The sequence below is a fragment of the Danio rerio genome, chromosome 16 (genome assembly GCF_052040795.2).
Source record: "Danio rerio strain M-AB ecotype USA chromosome 16, GRCz13ab, whole genome shotgun sequence".
NCBI classification, from domain to species: domain Eukaryota; kingdom Metazoa; phylum Chordata; class Actinopteri; order Cypriniformes; family Danionidae; genus Danio; species Danio rerio.
Genome location: NC_141036.1, coordinates 25685141 through 25706543, shown reverse-complemented (window position 1 = coordinate 25706543; position 21403 = coordinate 25685141). Strand labels below are relative to the sequence as shown.

The 21403-nt window shown below is 34.9% G+C and overlaps 1 protein-coding gene and 1 long non-coding RNA gene across 5 annotated transcripts in view; one reads left to right on the top strand and one right to left on the bottom strand.

Moving 5' to 3' along the window:
- The window catches only part of efna3b (ephrin-A3b), a 104562-nt gene that overhangs the window by 67894 nt on the left and 15265 nt on the right, over positions 1 to 21403 (bottom strand).
- Positions 13185 to 19733, top strand: LOC147840270 (uncharacterized). Of its 3 annotated transcripts, XR_015511369.1 has the most exons (6): positions 13185 to 13576; positions 13690 to 13790; positions 13905 to 13959; positions 14140 to 14209; positions 14702 to 14803; positions 19264 to 19733. It is a non-coding gene; the product is annotated as an uncharacterized LOC147840270 (long non-coding RNA). The 3 variants fall into 3 exon arrangements; XR_015511368.1 differs by lacking the exon at positions 13905 to 13959; XR_015511367.1 differs by lacking the exons at positions 13185 to 13576; positions 13690 to 13790; positions 13905 to 13959 and having other exon boundaries at positions 14083 to 14209.

Sequence of the window (21403 nt, the reverse complement as noted above, 5' to 3'; positions counted from 1 at the left end):
ATCTGGTCCCCTGGAGAAACGTCAGTCTACATTGATCAATGATTGCCTCATGTACTAGTAGGCAAGGTTTTATTTGCCATCTTCACTGTTACACTTTTCACCTATATAAACTACACGAATGACATGTCTTGTGTATTCTAGGTCAATGTCAAAGTCTTTGCTTATGTCAATGATCTAGTCATGAAGTTACTTTTCTAAATGATTCAGCTGTTTTGAATGCATCATTTGAATAAATGCTATAATAAATCACTCCTTAAGACCAGGGCTTGTTGCCAACTTCCCGTATTTTCTGGCACTTTTCTAAATGCTACTCAATGCACATACTTTTTAAACCAACTACATAGTAGCAACGCAGGCATTTTCAGACACACGGAAACTCTCTTTGTGTCCAGCACTAACCGAGCAATACATATTGATAGCTTTCTCAATGTTTTACTCACTTTGTTGCCACATTTTGGCTGGTTCCATTGGGCCAACACACAATAACAGAAAGCAAACAGAATTGAAATGCAGCCCTATGAAGGCCCAAACTAGTGTTTGACATGGTAATGTATTTAAATCTGCCGACCCCGAAACTGGACAAAGTCAAATCTCTGCAGCATCCACATCCACTTTGTCTCCAACCACCTCGCTATGACTGACTGAGTGCAGCAGACGCAAACACAAACACACACACACACAGCATATGGTCTGCAATGTTGACTGTATATCACTTTGGCAGTGTCACATGAGAGTTCAATCTAATTACAATTGACCCACATTATAATTACAATTGATTGGCAGTCTGGCTCTCCTCTCGCCCCATCCTGACTCAAGACTAACCACCCCTCCGCCTCCTTCCTTTCCCTCCTTATTCTTTTCTCTTTTTTCAGCCCTGTCCACTCGGGTTTTACTCTTCCACAGTTTTGATTCAAATTCAAATAGGCCAGACAGTCTGAAAACTACCTTTCCCATTCAAACACAATAATGTGCAACACACACACAGCTAAAATAGCAGCAGAAGGATATTATGTAGATTAAATAGATGAAAACACTGAAATATTACAATCAAGTAATATATTCAGAGCCGGCGCACCGTGCATATCATAAAGCCTTCCGCTGGTCTGCTGCAATCCCAGTGGAAGAATATAAGACCCCTGCATGTTCCAGCTGCTGTACATCACATCAGAAATAATGACCCCAGGCTCCAGCAGCCGTGTGTATATGGGTGTGTGTGTGAAGTGCAAGTGTGTATCTGCATAATTATGCATATGAGCCAAACTGTGAACCTGAATGCTCTTATCAGCGTGTAAGAATGCACTCTTATTACACATATAACCAACTTTACGCTTTACTCCACGTGCGAGCAATTGAGAATAATGTGTGAGAATGCATAATAGTGTATTGTGCATGTATGCGAGAGCTTGTTGCTCTGTGTGTGTGTGTGTGAGAAGTGTGTTATTGTCATAGCTCTGCGCAGTGTTGTCAGCTCGCTGTCATTCTGAGCCTCAGATAAGACCCGAGCTCACAGCAACAACATGCCATCCCTCTATCCATTTCTCTTTCTAGCCATCTCTGTTTTCCCAGCTCTCTCCCCATCTCTCCTTTATCTCCCCATCCGCTCTGGCTCTCCACTCCCCCTCCTCTAATGAAGCCTCTCTCCTCTCCTCTTCTCTCCCTCGCTCAATTATATTTAACTCATGACAGCTGTTAGAAATATCTCCTCAGACTTGTGACAACTGCAATACTATGAGGAAACTGTATATTCAACTTTTAAATGAGTGTACCTTCACAGAGGTGTCTGTGCGCACTTGTCTATGGCTTTGCTGTTTGTATGTGAATGTATTTTTTCGATAGGCGGACGTTTATGGAGTTACGCAGTGTGCTGTTGTCTCATGTTTGCATTTATGTAGTTTATTAGTCACTTTTGGGAGATTTGTACTGTTAATAGAGAATTATAAACATCCACTTGAACCGGAAGTTGCTGAGAATTTTATTGCAGTATGTTGGTGTACTTCCAACTGAAAGGGAATGGACTTGTTATGATGTGTTTAACAGTCATTAGCATCCTAAATCCTTGAAAGTTTTAAATATTTTGATTTGTAAAAAAAACTTATGAACAATTATATGTATTTATGTGTGTATTATATAATATTCGCATCAAATTTGCATACAACAACTATGTGTGCGAGGTGTTTCTAATAATGCGTCTATGGGGCAGGAAAGTAAATTTGAAATTGTTCTCACTTCTGACTTTCCTTTTTCTGAAAGATAACACCACTGTGAAGTTTTTCTTTTATTATTTTAGCGAATAGGATTTAAAAAAAAATTGTTGTAATCTCTCATTCACTGCGCTTTAAGTTTACCCAACTATGACGAAAAGCTTTACATATGGCCCGTTTTCGCTAGGCATGGGACGATAACCGCTTTTAAGTTATACTGCGTTTTGGTAAAGTCAAGGTTTTAAAAATGCCAAAATTTTCTGTAATACCTTTATTAATTTATAAAAATTTTCTGTAATAAATTAAAAAATATATATATATATATGTTTTTTAGTACAACAGTATCTCAAGCAGAAAAAAAAAATCCAAATATGCTGTTTTAAATTGTAAAGAAATCTGTTTTTGAAACTAATGAAGACAGCAGAAGTCAATGGTCCATTAAATTATTTAGCCTGACATCTTTCAAAAACTCGAATATATTGTGTTCAAAGGGGAAATAAGTTGTTGTTTTTTTACCTAGATGTTTAAAAACAACATGTTTTAGAGCAGTGAGCACAATACCGTGATACTGTGAAAACGTGATATTTTTATCTAAGGTTATCATACCGTCAGAATCTTATACCGGCCCATGCCTAGTTTCCACTCAGTGGTACAGTATGGTATGGGTCAGTATAGGTCACCTTAATCAGGCTTGCATTACCACTGCCAAAAAGGAACCTTGCTTTGCCTTTTCGTACCCTTTTGTTGTGCTAGGTACCCTTCCGAAAGGGTACCCAAAAAGTGATACGGTACGGTTCGCTTTTAGGTAACTTTTTTTTAAAGCATACCAAACTGTACCGTACCATACCACTTAGTGTAAACGGTGGGGTGGGGCAACTTAATCGTTTTATGTTCAATCCAATTAAATTTGTAAAAACAGTTAAGGTATCTTAATCGATTTGTGTTGGGACATGAAGAAATTGTGTGGAACCCAGCATTTTTACAGTGTGGGTGTGGGCTTGATTTGGGTAGATTTACTTGATCATAGGAAATTTAGGACCTTTTAAAAAAGATTTAAGATATAAAACACAATATTTATATTGCGTACATTGTCGGTCCCAAATGTCCCCACGAGTAAAGCAATACCAGTAAAATTTGACCTCATGGAGACATTTAATTGGTTGTGTGTGTGTTTGTGTGTAAAGCAAGTAAACCAAGAGTGAAAGTAGAAAAGAGCTCTCCACTCTACCCTTTTTTCCTCTCTCTCTCTTCTCTCTCTGCTCCACCTCCATCTTTCCCTTTATAAATACCTACCTGTGTTCTGCTCAATCCTTCTTTTCTAGACAACTCCTTTCCTTTCTCTGTCTTTCTCTCGGGATGTGACACAGAATTCTGTTAACTGCTGTGAAAATGCATTTATTACCATAAGCCTGCAATGCTAACAACTGCACTTCTCCCCCTCCACCCCCAACACACAACACACACACACACACTCAGACAGTAGGACCTGCAGTGGGCCATTGATATTCTGCTCAACCACGTACAGGCGAGAGAGGATTTAGAAGTAAAGACTTATGTACACACAAACACATTTCTGATGGGACTTACAGAAGCTGGTTTATTTCACAGAATCCGTTGTGCATTTTGTATTATATGGATTATAAGCACGTGGAAGAGGAAAAGGAGTTACTAAGTGTCAAAGAAAACCCAGCGGTCAGAAAGAGAGAGCAAAAGAGAGAGAGAGAGAGAGAGAGAGAGAGAGAGAGAGAGAGAGAGATAATTGATTTAAATGCAATGAGATGGATTTTGAAAAAAAAAGAAAGCGAGAAAAAAACAACAACTAGGGCTGTCAATTTAAGCTGTTAATTTAGGATGATTAATTACCCTCTTCATGTTTTTGTGAATAAGCAGTCAGCTGCTTCTAGGAAGAACACACATCACAAATATACTAGGATTAAACTAACTTCTAAACAGATTGATTGACTCGAAAGCACAATTTCTGTTTAAAAATGGCAAATTGTGACAGTTCAGTGTCTATTTTATGCAAACAAAATGGATAAAGTAACAATTAAATATCATCTGTGGTGAAGGGCTGAGCTAAACATTTAGGGCTCTATTTTGACAATCTAGGTGCAAAGTCTAAAGCGCATGGCGCAAAAGCATTAAGGGCGTATCCGAATCCACTTTTGCTATTTTAAGGACAGAAAAATACAGTTTGCACCCTTAGGCATGGTCTAACAGGGTTGTGCTTATTCTCTTAATGAGTTATGGGTGTGTTTTGAGCATAACATGCATTAAACCAATCAGAGTCTCATCTCCCATTCCCTTTAAGAATCAGTTGCATTGCGCCATGGCGCATTTGTTCTTTATATGATGGACTTTGTAAGTGGAAAAACTAAATGCTTCACTAGGGAGAAAACAGTTAAACAAACCATCTGCAGCATAAGGATAAAGAACGAGCCTCCTCTATTCAGCCTCTACTTTATCTTTCTCTTTATTTTATTTTACTTTTTTGAGGAAAATGGTATTGTACGCACTCCACTAAAGACATCCATTAGTCCACATATTAAATTTTAATCCATTAGTCTACATATTTAATAATTAATTTTTGTAACATTTTATTCCTTTAATTCTTTTTCATTTGTAAAGACATTTGTGTATTGCTGTTTATCCTGTGTGTATTAAGCAATGTGTACGTGTTTAAGGTGCACAACTAATGCACTCTGTGCTGGACCTTAGACCAGCTTTCAGATGGTTTATTGCACAGTCTATTTTAGTTCCTCAAAATAGCAATACACCAACAATGCACCTTAAAACACCTCCTTTCTAGACCGACGCACCCATGAGTCAACAAAGCAGCACAAATGCATTCGCTATTTAAACAACGTTGCACAAAACGGGAAAATTAGGGTAGAAAATAGCAACACATCATGCCAAAAACAGGTCTTGTACCTTAATCCGCATGTATGATAGGGCCCTTAGTTTTTAATCACAAATGATACTGATTCTTAAATTTTAAGATCAGTCTTTTGTTCTGTGATGTGTATTGTTGATAAGCAATCAAAATGTCACTCAACATACGTAGTACACAGGGCCGGAGTGGGACTCCTTTTTAGCCCTGTAGTTTCAAGCCTTAGACCGGCTCACCTCAGTTCATGACTGACTATATTAAAATAAGGTCATTTCCAATTCAGTTTCTTATGGCATTATCACATCTTTTTTTTTTTTTTCAAGAAAACAACTGCTTTCGAACTTCAAATGTTCAACAATCCAAACAGTATTATATGTCTTAACAATAAAAAAGAAAAAAACCCGGGTCGGCGGCGTCGTAACGCATTGTGATGATCACTGGACCACAACGGCTTTTCTAAATGTAGAGAATCATCTGAGTTACATCATCATTAACCTGCAGGCTGCATTTTGCTCACGGGGCTGCTGCAAAATATAGAATAAAAAGATTGAGGCTGTGGTCAAATAAATAAATAAATGAAAAAAGTGCGACTGCTAAAAGCAACAGAGTCTGGAGCTAGGGACACTGGCCCCCGCGGCCTAAAAATGGACCGGGCCACCGGGAATTCTCCCGGTCCTCCCGATTAGCCAATCCGGGCCTGGTAGTGCATCTGCCATGCAATAATAATTTACTGCAGAATAAAAGCATTCAATGTTAATATCTTGTTAGTTATATTGAAAAAAAGCATTATGATAAACATATGCACTGCACATTCATTATTTTTTTTTATGTTAGCGGTGTCTTCATTAATTGAAAGTGTTTCAATATATCTGATCTAAACTGTCAAGATTTTATCAACAAATTGGAATGGAAACCTAATAAAAGTTGCAACATAAACAAGTGCATAGCTCAGTTATATTTGAGTGGTTATTATTAAATTTGGTTATTAAAATACTGTTTTCTCGACAGTCTCATTTCTGTGTTTAGGTTAAATTCCTAAACCTGGTATTATTCAGTCATTCATTCGTTTTCCTATATGAAATCATTAGACAAAAAGTCCAATAACTAAAAATATACTACTTTGAAAGAAAAAAAGATAAATAATAAATAAATAAAACACTAAGGGCTTGATTTACATAACAGGGAAAATAAGTATTAACAGCCTCACAATCCAATAAGAGCACTGAAGGGAGCAGTGTTGTTTTAGTATCATTAAGCAACTATCTATTACTCTTTTTTAACTATGTGTTGTAAATGTTTGCCCCTTTTAGTTAAAAGACTATCAAGTAAATTATCTCTTAAATAAATCCAAGTGTAAATTTAAGCATTAGATCACTTTAAATAAAAATATTTGGAATCTATATTGAGGAAAATGTGCATATATCATTCTTTTTGGGACTTCTACCCTTGGGATATAAATCAGGTAATTTGATTTATTAACTGACATTCCATATAATAATCTGATTAAAATTTTTACTTGTCTGACAGTAACACACAAACACACACAGGTTCACTCATCAATGTGACATACAGTCCCATTCCTGAAGCACAGTCTGACATTGGCTGATAAAAAAGGCCATTATACAAGGTCATAATTTAGCTTGTCCATTTAAAATCTCTCCATTAACATCCATGATGTGCGCGCACACACTCACAAGCACTCAAACACATACACAAGCACACACACTCTCCAACTCTCGCTAATTCTCTAATTATGTTCATGATTATGGTGAACAGGGCACACTTGTGGCCCGGCTAATGATGGCTTTAATGGCCAAAAATCCCCATTAAAAAGCCCATTCTAGACACACACACACACACACACACACACACACACAATCTCATATAAAGGGTAAGATCTCATAATTCTCCATTAGAAATTATATGAAAAGGGGAATATATGGGAATGGTGTCATGGGATGAAGATGGAAATAATTTATTTTCTTAAATGAAAATTAGTCTTGCAGCTACATTGCTGTTTTGAGGAATTTCTTTAAATATAAAGCTTTACTACCAGCAATACCAAACTGAATTGCCAAAATTATATTAGCATACATTACTGTCCCTAACATGCTTTTTGTGAAATGTGAATATTACCTTTATTTCAGTGTGTAATCTGGCTATTGATGAGAGTAAAACTTTTAAGTATCAACATTCACAACAATTAAAGGGATAGTTCACCAAAAAATTATATATATATATATATATATATATATATATATATATATATATATATATATATATATATATATATATATATACACACACACACACAAACATATACACTCACAGCCACCGGCCACATTATTAGGTACACCTGTCCAACTGCTTGTTAATGCAAATGTATAATCAGCCAATCAAATGGCAGCAACTTAATGCATTTAGGCATGTAGACATGGTCATGACAATCTGCTGCAGTTCAAACTGAGTATCAGAATGGGGAAGAAAGGTGATTTATGTGATTTTGAACGTAACATGGTTGTTGGTGTCAGATGGGCTGGTCTGAGTATTTCAGAAACTGCTGATTAACTTAGATTTTTGCACACAACCTTCTCTAGGCTTTACAGAGAATGGTGTGAAAAAGAGAAAATATCCAGTGAGCAGCCGTTTTGTGGGCACAAATCACTTGATGATGCCAAAGATCAGAGGAGAATGGCCAGACTGGTTTGATCTGATAGAGAGGCAACAGTAACTCAAATAATCACTCGTTACAATCAAGGTATGGAGAAGAGCATCTCTGAACGCAATATGTTGAACCTTGGGGTGGATGGGCTACAGCAACAGAAGACCACACCAGGTGCCACTCCTGTCAGCTAAGAACAGGAAACTGGGGCTACAATTTGCACAGGCTTGGACAAAATTGGGCAATAGAAAATTGGAAAAACGTTGCCTCAATATTCTGCAGTGACATTCGGATGGTAGGGTCACAATTTGGCGTCAACAACATAAAAGCATGGATCGATCCTGTCTTATATCATCTCAGACTGATTTCTTGAACATGACAATGAAGTCACTGTACTCAAATGGCCTACACAGTCACCAGACCTCAATCCAATAGGGCACATTTGGGATGTGGTGTAATGGGAGATTCGCATCATGGATGTGCAGCCCACAAATTTGCAGCAACTGCATGATGCTATCTTGTCAATATGGACCAAAATCTCTGAGGAATATTTCCAGTACCTTGTTGAATCTATGCCACGAAGGATTAAGGCAGTTCTGAAGGCAAAAGGGGGTCCAACCCAGTACTTGTAAGGTGTACCTAATAAAGTGGCCGGTGAGCCAGTGGCTTACATTCTATGTATTTTCCCACCATGGATGTACCCTTTTCCGACATTCTTCAGAATATCTTGTTTAATGTTCAACAGAAAAAAGAAACTCATAAACGTTTAGAAGCACCTGAGTTTGAGTAAATGCTATGCTGCTTCTTAAAAACAAATAATACTGAATGTAAAGGCATGAATAAATGTGCTGACTGAGATCAAATCATGCTACATGTTTTAAACAGCCTGCATCAGACAGTATAGGCATAATGGCAGTGAGCAAGTTCTAGTGCTAAACAACAGCAAATATGGCAGAGACTATTGTTGATGTTGATTTTTAAGATTCCCACCATTACATTTTTGTTATAATCATTCATTCATTCATTTTCAGCTTAGTCCCTTTATTAATCCGAGGTCACCACAGCGGAATGAACTGCCAACTTATTCAGCACGTTTTTACACAGCGGATGCCCTTACAGCCACAACCCATCTCTAAGAAACATCCACACACACTCATTCACACTCATACACGAAGAACAATTTAGCCTACCCAAATTACCTGTAGAGCATGTCTTTGGACTGTGGGGGAAACCGAAGCACCCGGAGGAAACCCACGAGAACGCAGTGAGAACATGCAAACTCCACACAGGAACACCAACTGACCCAGTTGAGGCTTGAACCAGCGACCTTCTAGCTGTGAGGCTACAGTACTACCTACTGCGCCAGCGCGTCACCCTGTTATAATCATTTACATTTTTATGCTATAATAATAAATCGATCAATCACAACATACAGGACTATATCTAGATGATTAGACTTACAGATAAGAGGGGGTTAGAAAGAATTGACCTTCAAACAAATCCTTTGAGAATCATTAAAGAATCGCGTCATGGGAACAATTGGGACAAATTGAACAAATTAGTAACCTTCTGCTGTGTCTTTAAATGACAGAAATTCAACCAATTACTCTTCTCAGCTTAGTTTTCCAAACACAACTTCTATCTGCCATTGGTCAACAAAACAGACAGCCACACCCCAATCTCAGTTTTTCCAGCGTTGCTATGCCAAATTGGTCTGAATTCTCAAACAAACAGAGCAATGTTTTGAAAGCAACACAGTTTATGCTTCTTGTGTGCACCCAACAAATGGTTTTACTTAAGAAAGTATCCCACCAAAAAAAAAAAAAAAAAACACGATAAATAAATACAAACTTTCAATGTAGGTCCAATCCTTTAAACACTGCCACCCTTTAAACCTGATACGCCAACACAAAATAATGAAAGTGTCATTTAACCACTACTAAAAACCCCAATCATGCGGCGGTCACACTAAACTAACATGAAGCAGCAGTAAGTATGATCAGAACCTGTTTGAAAGCCTCTGCTTTTCACCCTCTTCACGTTTACATTTGCATATGTGATAGTTGCCGAATTAGCTTGTCTGTCTGGATTAGTGCTACGTGATCCCCTATGTGTGCATGTGTGTGCGTGTTCAAATGGATCACATGAGCCAGTTGTCATTTGTTAACGTGAAAAGAAGCCAGAAAGCCTTCAAACCATCCAATTTTACCGAACATACACACAGAGGAGAATATATCCTGCTGTCATGTGTCTGTATATCACCATGTACACGAGTCCCAGGCAGCATTTCACTATATGTGTGTGTGTGTGTTTGAAGGCTTTGAAGCCTGTCTGTGTGTAAAATAGCTGTTGTTCTCCGTGCCAGAGCCCGAACGAGCAGAGAAACAGGAGAATCAGAGGGAGAGAGAGAAAGAGACAGACAGAATGAAAGACTCCAAATGCTCTTTTTCTTCTCTATTCATTAAGATGAGACGACTCTTCCATTGAGCGATTCACCTCCATCACACTGCTGGATTTAAATGAGCAGGAGTCGCGGCTCTTCCTGTTCAAATCACAGACATTTACACTGCTCACTTCCCTTCCTTCAAAAGACAAACAGAGAGATAAAGAGACCACACACACGTACGCTCTGAGGGACCACACACACAACCATACAAACTCATTCATTACTGTGCATTATGGACGTTTATGTGTGTTTGTGTGCAATCTGAAGCAAATATAATGTCTTTCTCTGCTGAAAAAAAAAAATACTGGCTAAGATAATTGTTGGCTGGTTTTAAGAGTGGTTTTGGGGTATCTGTCAACTGGCAGGACAGCTAAACCATATTAATACCAGATAGGTCTGGCTAGGAGAAGCAATTTAACCATCCTGTTAACCTACAGGTCAAAAATGACTTAAGAGATAGAAAGTTTGATGGCTTTTTCTAAAATGAGCCCAACATTATAACAAATGAACCATTTTCTATTTTCATAGTTTCATGAAGGCTGTAGACATTTAGGATACAATAGTATAAAACCATTATTACACCGCAAAAATTACCGTCACACACATGCAAACACACACACCCACACATGAAAAATAAGAATTGTTGGAATATCTAGCCAATTCCATACATGTTTAATAAAAAATGTCAGGAGAGTTTTCTTCAATGTCAAAAATATTAGTAATTCATTAGATACAAATGAATAATTTGAAGACAGAGCTCTAAGTTACATTACCCCAATGCAATACAAAAACTACATTCAGCAAGTTCGCAACTAATTTCCCTGACTCTAGCATATACTGTATACAAAACAGATATTACAGGTGGAGTTTTGCATAATTCGTCACTAGTCAATCATTCTACAGTCCTTTGGTGGTCGCACTCAAACATACTTCCTCTTTCAGCAACCCTTCTCTACATACCAGAACTGCACAGTTAAGTGCACCCCTCTATCAACCCCCCCCCCCCCCCCCCTCCCCCCCAGGTTAATATAAGACCTATGTAACACAGTAAGAAAGAATAAGTTTGTTTGGTTAATATATGATATCATAAAAAAGAAAAAGATTAATTATTCTGTTTAATAATTTTTTTCTTATAAAAAATAAAAAGTAAAAAAGTTTTTAAAAATAAATAAATAAAAATAACCTTTTCCCCACAGAATCTGCTGCTTTAACTATTATGATTTCTTGCTAAACATATTTACACTTATATTACACCTTTGAAGTTAGAAAAAATAAAGCTTCACTTTAGTTAAAAATGAGTGCTGCAAACTAATGAAACATTAATAAATGCTCCACACTAACAAAAGAAATCTTAAGATGAATTATGAGGTTGTTTTTGTGCAACATTTTGCTGCTTTACTTTAGAATTTTACTGAAAACTCATTATCCTACACATCAGCATGGAAAAGGGATCTTCAAGAAGACATATCTAAAGAAATATGAATAGATTCTTCTTTATTTGCCCAAAATAATAGTATTAACACAAGTTGTAAATTACTGCAATATAAATGGCTCCTACGAATTTACATTACACCAGTTAAACTGCATAGATATTAAGTAAATGTTCATGATAGTTGTACAAAATGCAATGAACATGTTGGTACCCTTTATCATTGTGTATGGGAGTGCAATGAGATCCAAACATTTTGAGAAGGCATCCATATACCATGACTGGTAAATTAATTAAAGAAAATATACATTTGGTTCCCAAATTATGTTTATTTCATATATGCCCTGTAAACCTGTATTTGAACACAAGTAAACACAAACTATTAGATGTTAGTTTACTCCAAGCGAAGTATATTTCTTTAAATAAAAAATTGAAATAAAAACTCAAGGCTTCCGGTAGAGAGAACGCTGGCATAGGTTGGCTGCCGCTTCTCTGACCCAGTTTCGTTTATTTTTATTTTTTTGTTCTTCTTTTAATAATCTAGTTTAGCTCTTATACAGGATAACCATACAGATTGTGTTTTATAGTGCTTTTACTGACATTTTAATGTGCAACTGTTAGATTATGTCTCTATCTCTCCCTTATTCTGTAAGAAATGCTTCCACACTAGCTAGCTTTAAGAAGATGTAAAAAAATTGTCTTTTTTAAGATTTATATTTAATAAATTTAGATTTAATGAATTTAATTTAATAAACTTAGAATTTAATTAATAAAAGTAGATTCATAAAAAAGGTTTATATTTTAGAAATGTTCTATGTATCCTTGTATTTTATTGTATTTGTTTACTATATATTTTATTGTATTTATTATTTATAAATAAAATGTATTATTATTGTTATTAAAGGAAGATTTTTATAAAATATGGACCCCTTTGAACACTTTCTTAACCAGGTGGACCATGCAACATTTTTTGACGTTTAAGCTTTCAAACCCTTGTTGGTGTCTTATTGTATTGTTCAATTGTCTTACATTTCAACAACAATTAACAAATTTGTTTAACCAGCACACAAAAATACAAAATACAATAATGCAAGGTACGAAAATTTACTGAACATTGTTAATAATTTCTGTAATTTAACATCTGTTATTTTATGGTAAATATCTGTAATTTAGTGGCCGTTTTTTTTGTTAGTTTTTTTCACCCCCAGTGTATTTTAGCAGAGTGTATTTTAGAAAACAAAAATCCCGATGACAGGTCATTGTTAACCTGTATGACAAACAGAATATACAGAATTCTAAGAGTCAAATCTTGATACTGAGTTTTTGTTCGTAAAAAAGAAAGATGCTTTGTGCAAGCTGCTCGTCTCAACTACACTGTAAAAAATTCCTGTAAATTTACGGTGAAAATAAACAGCAAAATACCGTTTTAATGTAAAAACAGCAAGTTGTCGTTTTTTACAATGCATCATGGGAAGACTTGCTCACTTCAGTTTGAGTGGTTGAGCAACAACAGTAAGGGCACTGTAATTTAACGGTTTTATACCATATTTTTTTCTGTGTACACAAGACGCCATTTTGGATTATCTACATGAGGTAAGTTTGCAGCTCCATATGTGACTAACTATCTGTAAAGTACCTGTTAGTTTTTAAAATCACATGTAAACATCCAATAAACACACAACTGCAACAATGATTTGACTGTGTGAATTTGAAAAGCAAGATTAGCATAAGGACTCGGTAACGTTAGTCCTCACATCTCCTGGAGCCTGGATGGATATTTTACCTGAACTTTTAGGAACAGTGAAAATGTTGAACGTTATAATTTGTGGTTACATGAACTGGTACATTGCCCTGCATTTTATGACAGATTTGAATTGCGTGCCTCTGTTTGAAACTCCAAGGTACTTACAAGAAAGGATAATTGGATAATTTGGATATTTTCGACGAGGTAAGAAGCTATATCTGTAAACGTACTATCTTTAAAATACTTATTAAATTTAAATATCATGCCATAAACATCCAATCAACACATAACCAAAGTACCTGTTTATTTAATTGCAGGATCCGACCCTGTGAATGTCTTGAGAAGAGAAAGAGGGTAACTTTAGCCTAATTTAGCAAGCTAACGATGGCTGGAGGACTCATATTCACATCACACACAGGTAAGAATGTTAAACCTAGATTTTACATGAACTTTGAGTGAAGATTGTACAGAATCTTTTTTTTTTTCATGTGGTTACATGTGTAACTTGCATATTTGGTCCATTTTATTACAGATACACCTTTTCATTTGCAACTCCGGTGCTTCTAAAAATAACATTTTAAGATCGAGTGAGACCTTTGTTATTTTTACGTTATTGCAGTTGGTTTATATAGAAATTGACTAGAGTTACGATCAGATTTTATGCTTGGTAACGTTACCTAAAGTAGCAGAGCTTTTAATCTTTTTTGTGAGTAAGGAGTAACTGCTATTATAATGAAAATTCTTTACAATTCATTTTTGACCAATAGATGTCTGCCACCACTGCTAATCTTGAAAAGATGGGTAACCTGCCTGTGACTCCTCATTTGATTCTGCCTGGTAAGTATTTTGTGATTAAGATAGGGAAAAAATCTAATTTGTGTCCCGCTATAGACTTTGCTGGTTTGTATTTGACGAAATAGATTCATTCGTTTTTAATTCATTAAAGCAAAGTCTCATTTAGTTAGAAATGTATGTATTTGTTTTGATCTGATACCCAAAGAAATAAACTTGCCTTTTAGAAGCCTAGTTATCCTTTGGTATTACTATTGACATACTATTGTCAATGTTTTAACACATGCTTAAGACATTCTGTCACTTTTCATTATCTTTGAATCTCAGATTACCTGGTTTGATTTCATGTAGTTGCTTATTACAGTTATTTTAATATTTATTTTAATTTTGAAAAATGATATTGTATGGCTTTATCACGTCTTGCATAATTTTATTATGGCCCTTTCTACACCAAGCCTTTCAAAACAAATGATAAATCACAGAATTAATCTCCAGAATAATTCCTAAATAATACTTTAATCAACCAATTTATTAAAGGTTCAGATGATACTTTGGGCCAGTGGATAAAACAATGGATGATCAGCATGGAAGGCAGAGTAATCTGTGAGGGTGAGCATGCACACTGGAATTCCTTCAAAGGTAATATGTTTGCACTTACAAATTTTTAGTTTAATTTAGCATGAGGACTTCATGGAATAGAATATTGTTATGTTCAACTTGTCACATGTGTGTTTGTGTGTATATACTACAAGTGAAAAGTTTGGAATCAGAAATATATATATATATATATATATATATATATATATATATATATATATATATATATATATATATATATATATATATATATATATATATATGTCGTATAATAAGCTTCTTGTGCTCACAAAGGCTAAACAATACTGTAATAGAAACAAGGACAAATACATCAATAACTGTGATATAGTGAAATGTCAGTTAAATAGTATATATTTATCATAAACTAATTAAATCATGTACTGGTATTTTATTGTATTTAGTTTAAAATGTGATTCTTGTATTTTAAAGTTAAATTTTGATCATCATTAAAAATACTAGTCCTCAGTGTCACATAATTCTCATGGTGCTTAATATAACCATCTGCTAAGAATAAACATTTATTGTTGTTGTCAGAACTTTGTGAAACAATACAATACACATTATTCATTCATTTTCTTTTCGGCTTAGTCCCTTTATTATTCCAGGGTTGCCACAGCTTAATGAACCGCCAACTTATCCAGCACATGTTTTATGCAGTGGATGCCCTTCCAGCTGCAACCCATGTCTGGGAATCATCCATACACACCCATTCACACACATACACTACGAACAATATAGCCTACCCAATTCACCTGTACCACATCTTTAGACTTATGGGGGAAACCAGAGCACCAGGAAGAAACCCACGTGAACACGGGGAAAACATGCAAACTCCGCACAGAAACGTCAACTGACCTAGCCAATTCTCGAACCAGTGACCTTCTTGCTGTGAGGTGACAGCACTACCTACTGCGCCACCACGTCAGTACACATTATACAATACTATTTCAAAGTACCATTGAAAATTAATTACTTTTACTCATCAAACTAAATTGTTCAAGCATGAAAGTAAATTAGACAACGCGGTGGCTCAGTAGGTAGTGCTGTCACCTCACAGCAAGAAGATTGCTGGTTCAAGCCTCGACTGGGTCAGCATTTCCTTGTGGAGTTTGCATGTTCCCCTTGTGTTCGCGTGGGCTTCCTCCGGGTCCTCCGGTTTTTCCCACAGTCCAAAGACATGCGATACAGGTGAATTGGGTAAGCTAAATTGTCTGTAGTGTATGAGTGTGAATGAGAGTGTATGGGTGTTTCCCAGTGATGGGTTGCAGCTGGAAGGGCATCCGCTGCGTAAGACATATGATGGATAAGTTGGCGGTTCATTCCGCTGTGGCGACCCCAGAAAAGGGAAAAAGCCAAAAAGAAAATGAATGAAGGAATGAATAAAAGTAAATTAATTTTTTATAATGCAAAAAAGATTTTTAAAAAAAAATTACTTATTTTTTTAATCAAACAATGGTAAAAGAATGTATCAGTTTCCAAAATACTTTGAAGCTTTTTTTTTTTTAGCACTGATCATTATAAGAATCAATATTAGTGGTTTTGTACCAATAATATAATGATTTCTTAAGGATCATGTGACACTAAATTAAATGTGAAACTAAGTTCAATAAGAAAAAAAATAAAAATTGAAAAATTTGAATTATTTAAATTGTGTAGTAACTAGGGATGTAACAAAATTGTAAATACCGTCATACCGCAATAGTAATTTTTTTTAATATTAGCGTAGGCGCATGACTCAATAAAACTATATTTCTGAGAAAAGTTTGCTTAGGCGAATGAAGCGAAAGGGAGGTAGAAGGAACTACAATTCCCATCAGCCCAGGATGATTCCCATCATCCTTTGCGGTCTGTTGTCGCTACAGATCCAGTAATGCGGAAATGGAGTGTGGTGCTAGTAGCGGGGAAGAAAAAGAGCTGGAAATGATCGAACCTAAAGTGGGTTTCAAATCGGATGTTTGAAAGCATTTCGATTTCTCTCTAAAAAGATACAAGAAAGGAGAAAAGGTGACAGACAAATAAGAATGCAGTATGCAGGCACTGCCAGACTGTGGTGAAATATAGGTCGGGGAATACGACTAAAAACAGTCATGGGGACTGCAGAACACAGCACACTTGTTAGATTGATGCAGACATTGACTTGTACTGCAAAGAGACCTCTATCTCACTCATGGCTTGTCCTCTCAAGTGGGGGAAAGACAATGCACAACGTCACCCACTGCTGTCAACCTTGGCTTAATCATATCTCTCTGTCCCAGAAACCTCAGTCCCAAATGAGAGGGGGTTTTTCTGTTGCAGGGGACATGCCCAGAGATCCCAGCTTTTACCAGATTTTAGTTATATGATCATTTTCCTTAAAAAACCCATCTCTATCTAAGTGAGTGAGTGATTAAATGTTGAATGTGATGAGTTTTCAACAATACTAAATTGAAACTTTATATATATATATATATATATATATATATATATATATATATATATATATATATATATATATATATATATAGTTTAATAGTTTTTTGTTATTAAAATTAAAAAATTGAAGTTCCTGTTTCGAAACTTACAGATAGATGGCTAATTTGTATGTCATTGATATGTTCAGTGCTAAGGTAAATAAACACTTTTGGGACTTTTTTCAAGTCTTTTCATTAGTTTTGTTTTTTCCTGTAAATTATTCAATAAGTTTGCCATTCATACTGAGGTATTATCGTACAGTGAAATTCTGATACTGTTACATCCCTAGTAGTAACACTTTAAAATTCAACATTTTTACTTTATTTTTGATCAAATAAATGCAGCCTTTGTGAGCAGAATAGCCTTTTTAAACATGACCTCTAAAAACTCTGTCCTTCAGATTAATATTTTGAATAGAATGCTTTACAATTATATATTTGTGCATAAACATTAGATTAGTCAAAGCCAAAATTGGAGCTAATAAACTTAGTACACGCCAGTGAATATTTTGAATATTTTGATGAAAAATAATATTTATTGATGAATAAATACATCTTTAATAATAACAGGAATAACAGGAAAAAAATATTACTCTGTTTAATAAAACTGTTTTGTTTAAATGCACCAATATATATTTGTCTATATTCACTGAGGAATTTATACAAATATACATTTTTTAAAGGGGCTGTTCATTTATGCTGAACACTATATGTGGTGTGTGTGTGTGCGTGCGTGTGTGTGTGTGTGTGCGTGCGTGGTCAAAATTATTAGCCTCCTTGATTTTTTTTTTCTTTTTTCAATATTTACATATTTATGATTAACAGAGCAAAGAATATTTCACAAAATTTCTGATATTATTTCTCCTGGAGAATTTTTTTCTGATTTTAGCTAGAATAAAGGTAGTTTTTTTTTTTTTTTTAAACATATTAAGGTCAATATTATTAGTCCCCTAAAGCAATACATATTTTTGATTGTTTATAGAACAAACCATCGTTATACAATGACTTTAATTAACCTAATTAACCTAGTTAGGCCTTTATATGTCACCTTAAGCTAAACACTAGTATTTTAAGAAAATATAGGCAATTATTATCTGCTGTCATCATGGAAAAAATAAAAGAAATCAGTTATTAGTTTTTACAAATTAGTTATTAAAACTAGTATGTTCAGAAATGTTGAACAAATCTTCTCTTTGTTAAACAGAAATTGGGGAAAAAATATATATATTATATTATATACAGTTGAAGTCTGAATTATTTGCCCCGTTTATTTTTTTCCCCTATTTCTGTTTAACGGAGAGAATTTCTTCAACACATTTCTAAACATAATAGTTTTAATAACTCATCTCTAATAACTGATTTATTTTCTCTTTGTCATGATGACAGTAAATAATATTTGACGAGATATACTTCAAGACACTTCTATACAGCTTAAAGTGACATTTAAAGGCTTAACTGGGTTAATTAGGTTAACTAGGCTGATTAGGGTAATTAGGCAAGTCATTATATAGCAATGGTTTGTTTTGTAGACTATCTAAACATTATATAGCTTAAAGGGGCTAGTAATTTTGACCTTAAAATGAATATTTAAAAAGTAAAAGTCAAAATAAAACAAGACTTTTTTCTGAAAAAAAAATATTATCAGATACTGTGAGCATTTACTTGCTCTGTTAAACATCATTAGGAAAATAATGAAAATAAATAATTCAAAAAAAGGGGCTGATAATTCTGACTTCAACTGCACATAAATAATAGCAAATAGGGACTTAAACTATGTACACACACGTCACTGGTGTTCAAAAATCAAACATTTTAACATTTGAATGCCCTTTTCATGTCTTTAATCTTCATCATATAATAATAACCTTTTTTCAGGGAAAACCATTTTAGTGCTGCAAAAATGCATGTGCTTTTTCACTAAAATTTTCTTTCAGAACAGAAAATCACTTTTGCAGATAGTTTATTTATTTTTGTAAGTCATACAGTTTTAAATACCTTGTTCACAGAAAATCTTTTATTCTTATTATTCAGATGCTTTGCTGGCATAAATCCAGAGAGGGGAACCAAGGCTGTGAGAGGAAATGTGACGTCAAAAAAAACTGGCAAGACAGTTCAGAAGAAGACCATGACTGTAAACCCCAAGGTTTCAAACCTTTTAAAGAAACTAATGGACTTTGAATGGGACTTTATTTAAAATGCAGCTAGCTTGCACCCCCCTACTTTTGCAACACAGAGGCCTTTTTTTCTTTATTTGCTGAAGCTCATTTTGGGGCTATAAATTTTTTATATTTTATATCCAAGACTCAATTGTAAAGTGGCTATTTATTAATTTTTTCTATGACATTCGGTAAGTTGCTTCTTGATGTACAATGCTGAATACAATCTTAACATTTCTGGAGAACTTACAATTTTTGCCTGTTCTTTGGCTTAATATTTTCACAAACACAATGCAGATTTCATTTTGTGTTGTTTGAAAATAAAAATGTGAAATATAACTTGGATTTATTTCTCTTTTTGAATCATTTTAATCTGAAATAATATGGTTAAATATGGATTGTAATTTAACAGCTTTATGCTTCTAAATAACAGATGCATGCTGTAGATAAAATGTAAAAAAGGTAGGGCACTGTATTTTTACATTAGAATAACAGTGGTATGCTGTATCTTACAAAACAGTATCATGCTGTTAATTTAAAATGGCAGGGCACTGTATTTTTACAGTTCCATAACAGTAGATTACTGTGGCTAAAAAAACTATATCATGTTGTTAATTTAAAACGGTAGGGCACTGTATTTTTACAGTTCCACAACAGTAGAATACTGTTGCTAACAAAAACAGTATCATGCTGGTAATTTAAAAAACGGTAGGGCACCATATTTTTACAGTATGATAATGGCAACCACAGCTGCCAGTAGATTACTGTTTTTTTACAGGGAAATTTTTTACAGTGTATAGTTACGTTTTAAGTTATTCACCCTCTAGTAAAAGTATATTGTTGCTATCATGTAATTACATATTAGGATTACAAAATTAAGATTTGTTGTAATGCAGTGTATGGATTTTTTAGCTGGTCCCCTATACACTATTTCCAATTCACAATATTTGACAGAGGCTTTGGAACACAATTTACAGTCTATTCAGGCTAGGAGACCAGGATAAGCACCATTTTGGTGAACAATACAATACACACATCCACCCCTATCCATTGTTGGAAACAACAGCACCAGCTTATGTGTGATACATCATTATGTGTCAGGAAGCTTATGCTCCAGACTGTGTGCAGAGGCTCTGGATTAAAGGTAATAATGTTGTAAACAGCGTTCAGTTTCTTCCACAGACTGACTGTTTTGCTCCATAAGACCTCAATGTATCATCAGGAGGCATGGTATTATAGGTTTAGTTCACTCAAAAAAAATAAAAAAATAAAAATTCTGTTATTAATTACCCACCCTGATGTCATTCCAATCCACATAGACCTTCATTTATCTTCAGAACATAAATTATAATGTTTTAGATTAAATCTGAGAGCTCTCTCATCCTCCGTAGATGGCAATAAATTCAAGTTTTAGAAAAGGAACCAAAAACATTGTCAAAACATTTCAAGCATACATGCAATAGAAACAAGCATATAGAGCATCATAAATGAGAAAAAGTCTTGTTTACAGCACGCAATTTGTTTTTAAAGCTTCATCATAACATGTATGTTTTTGGTTGCCTTTCTGGACTTTCAATATCTCAGGAAGCTTGCAGTGTAGGACGAGAGAGCTCTTGGATTTCATCTAATAGATCTTCATTTGAGTTCTGAAGACAAACAAAGGTCTGGAAAATTATGAGGGTGAGTGATTAACAGGGGTGTGACGAGACACATTTTCCTTGAGATGAGACTGGGTAATAAAATTGAGACGGGATGAGATTTTTAGACTTTTTAAAAAAGTAGTGCACCGTAGTTTACGGTGATTATGAGCAATAATAACCTGTTCATGCAGTGCGCCACAATTTGTACAGAAGGTGAGTACAACATGTTCTTGCAACACAATGTAATTTAAACAGTCAGTAATTAGAAGCCATAATGTGTTCAGCATTACAGTTGAAGTCAGAATTATTAAGCCCCCTGAATTATTAGCCCCCCTGTTTATTTTTTTCCCCTAATTTCTGGTTAATGTAGAGACA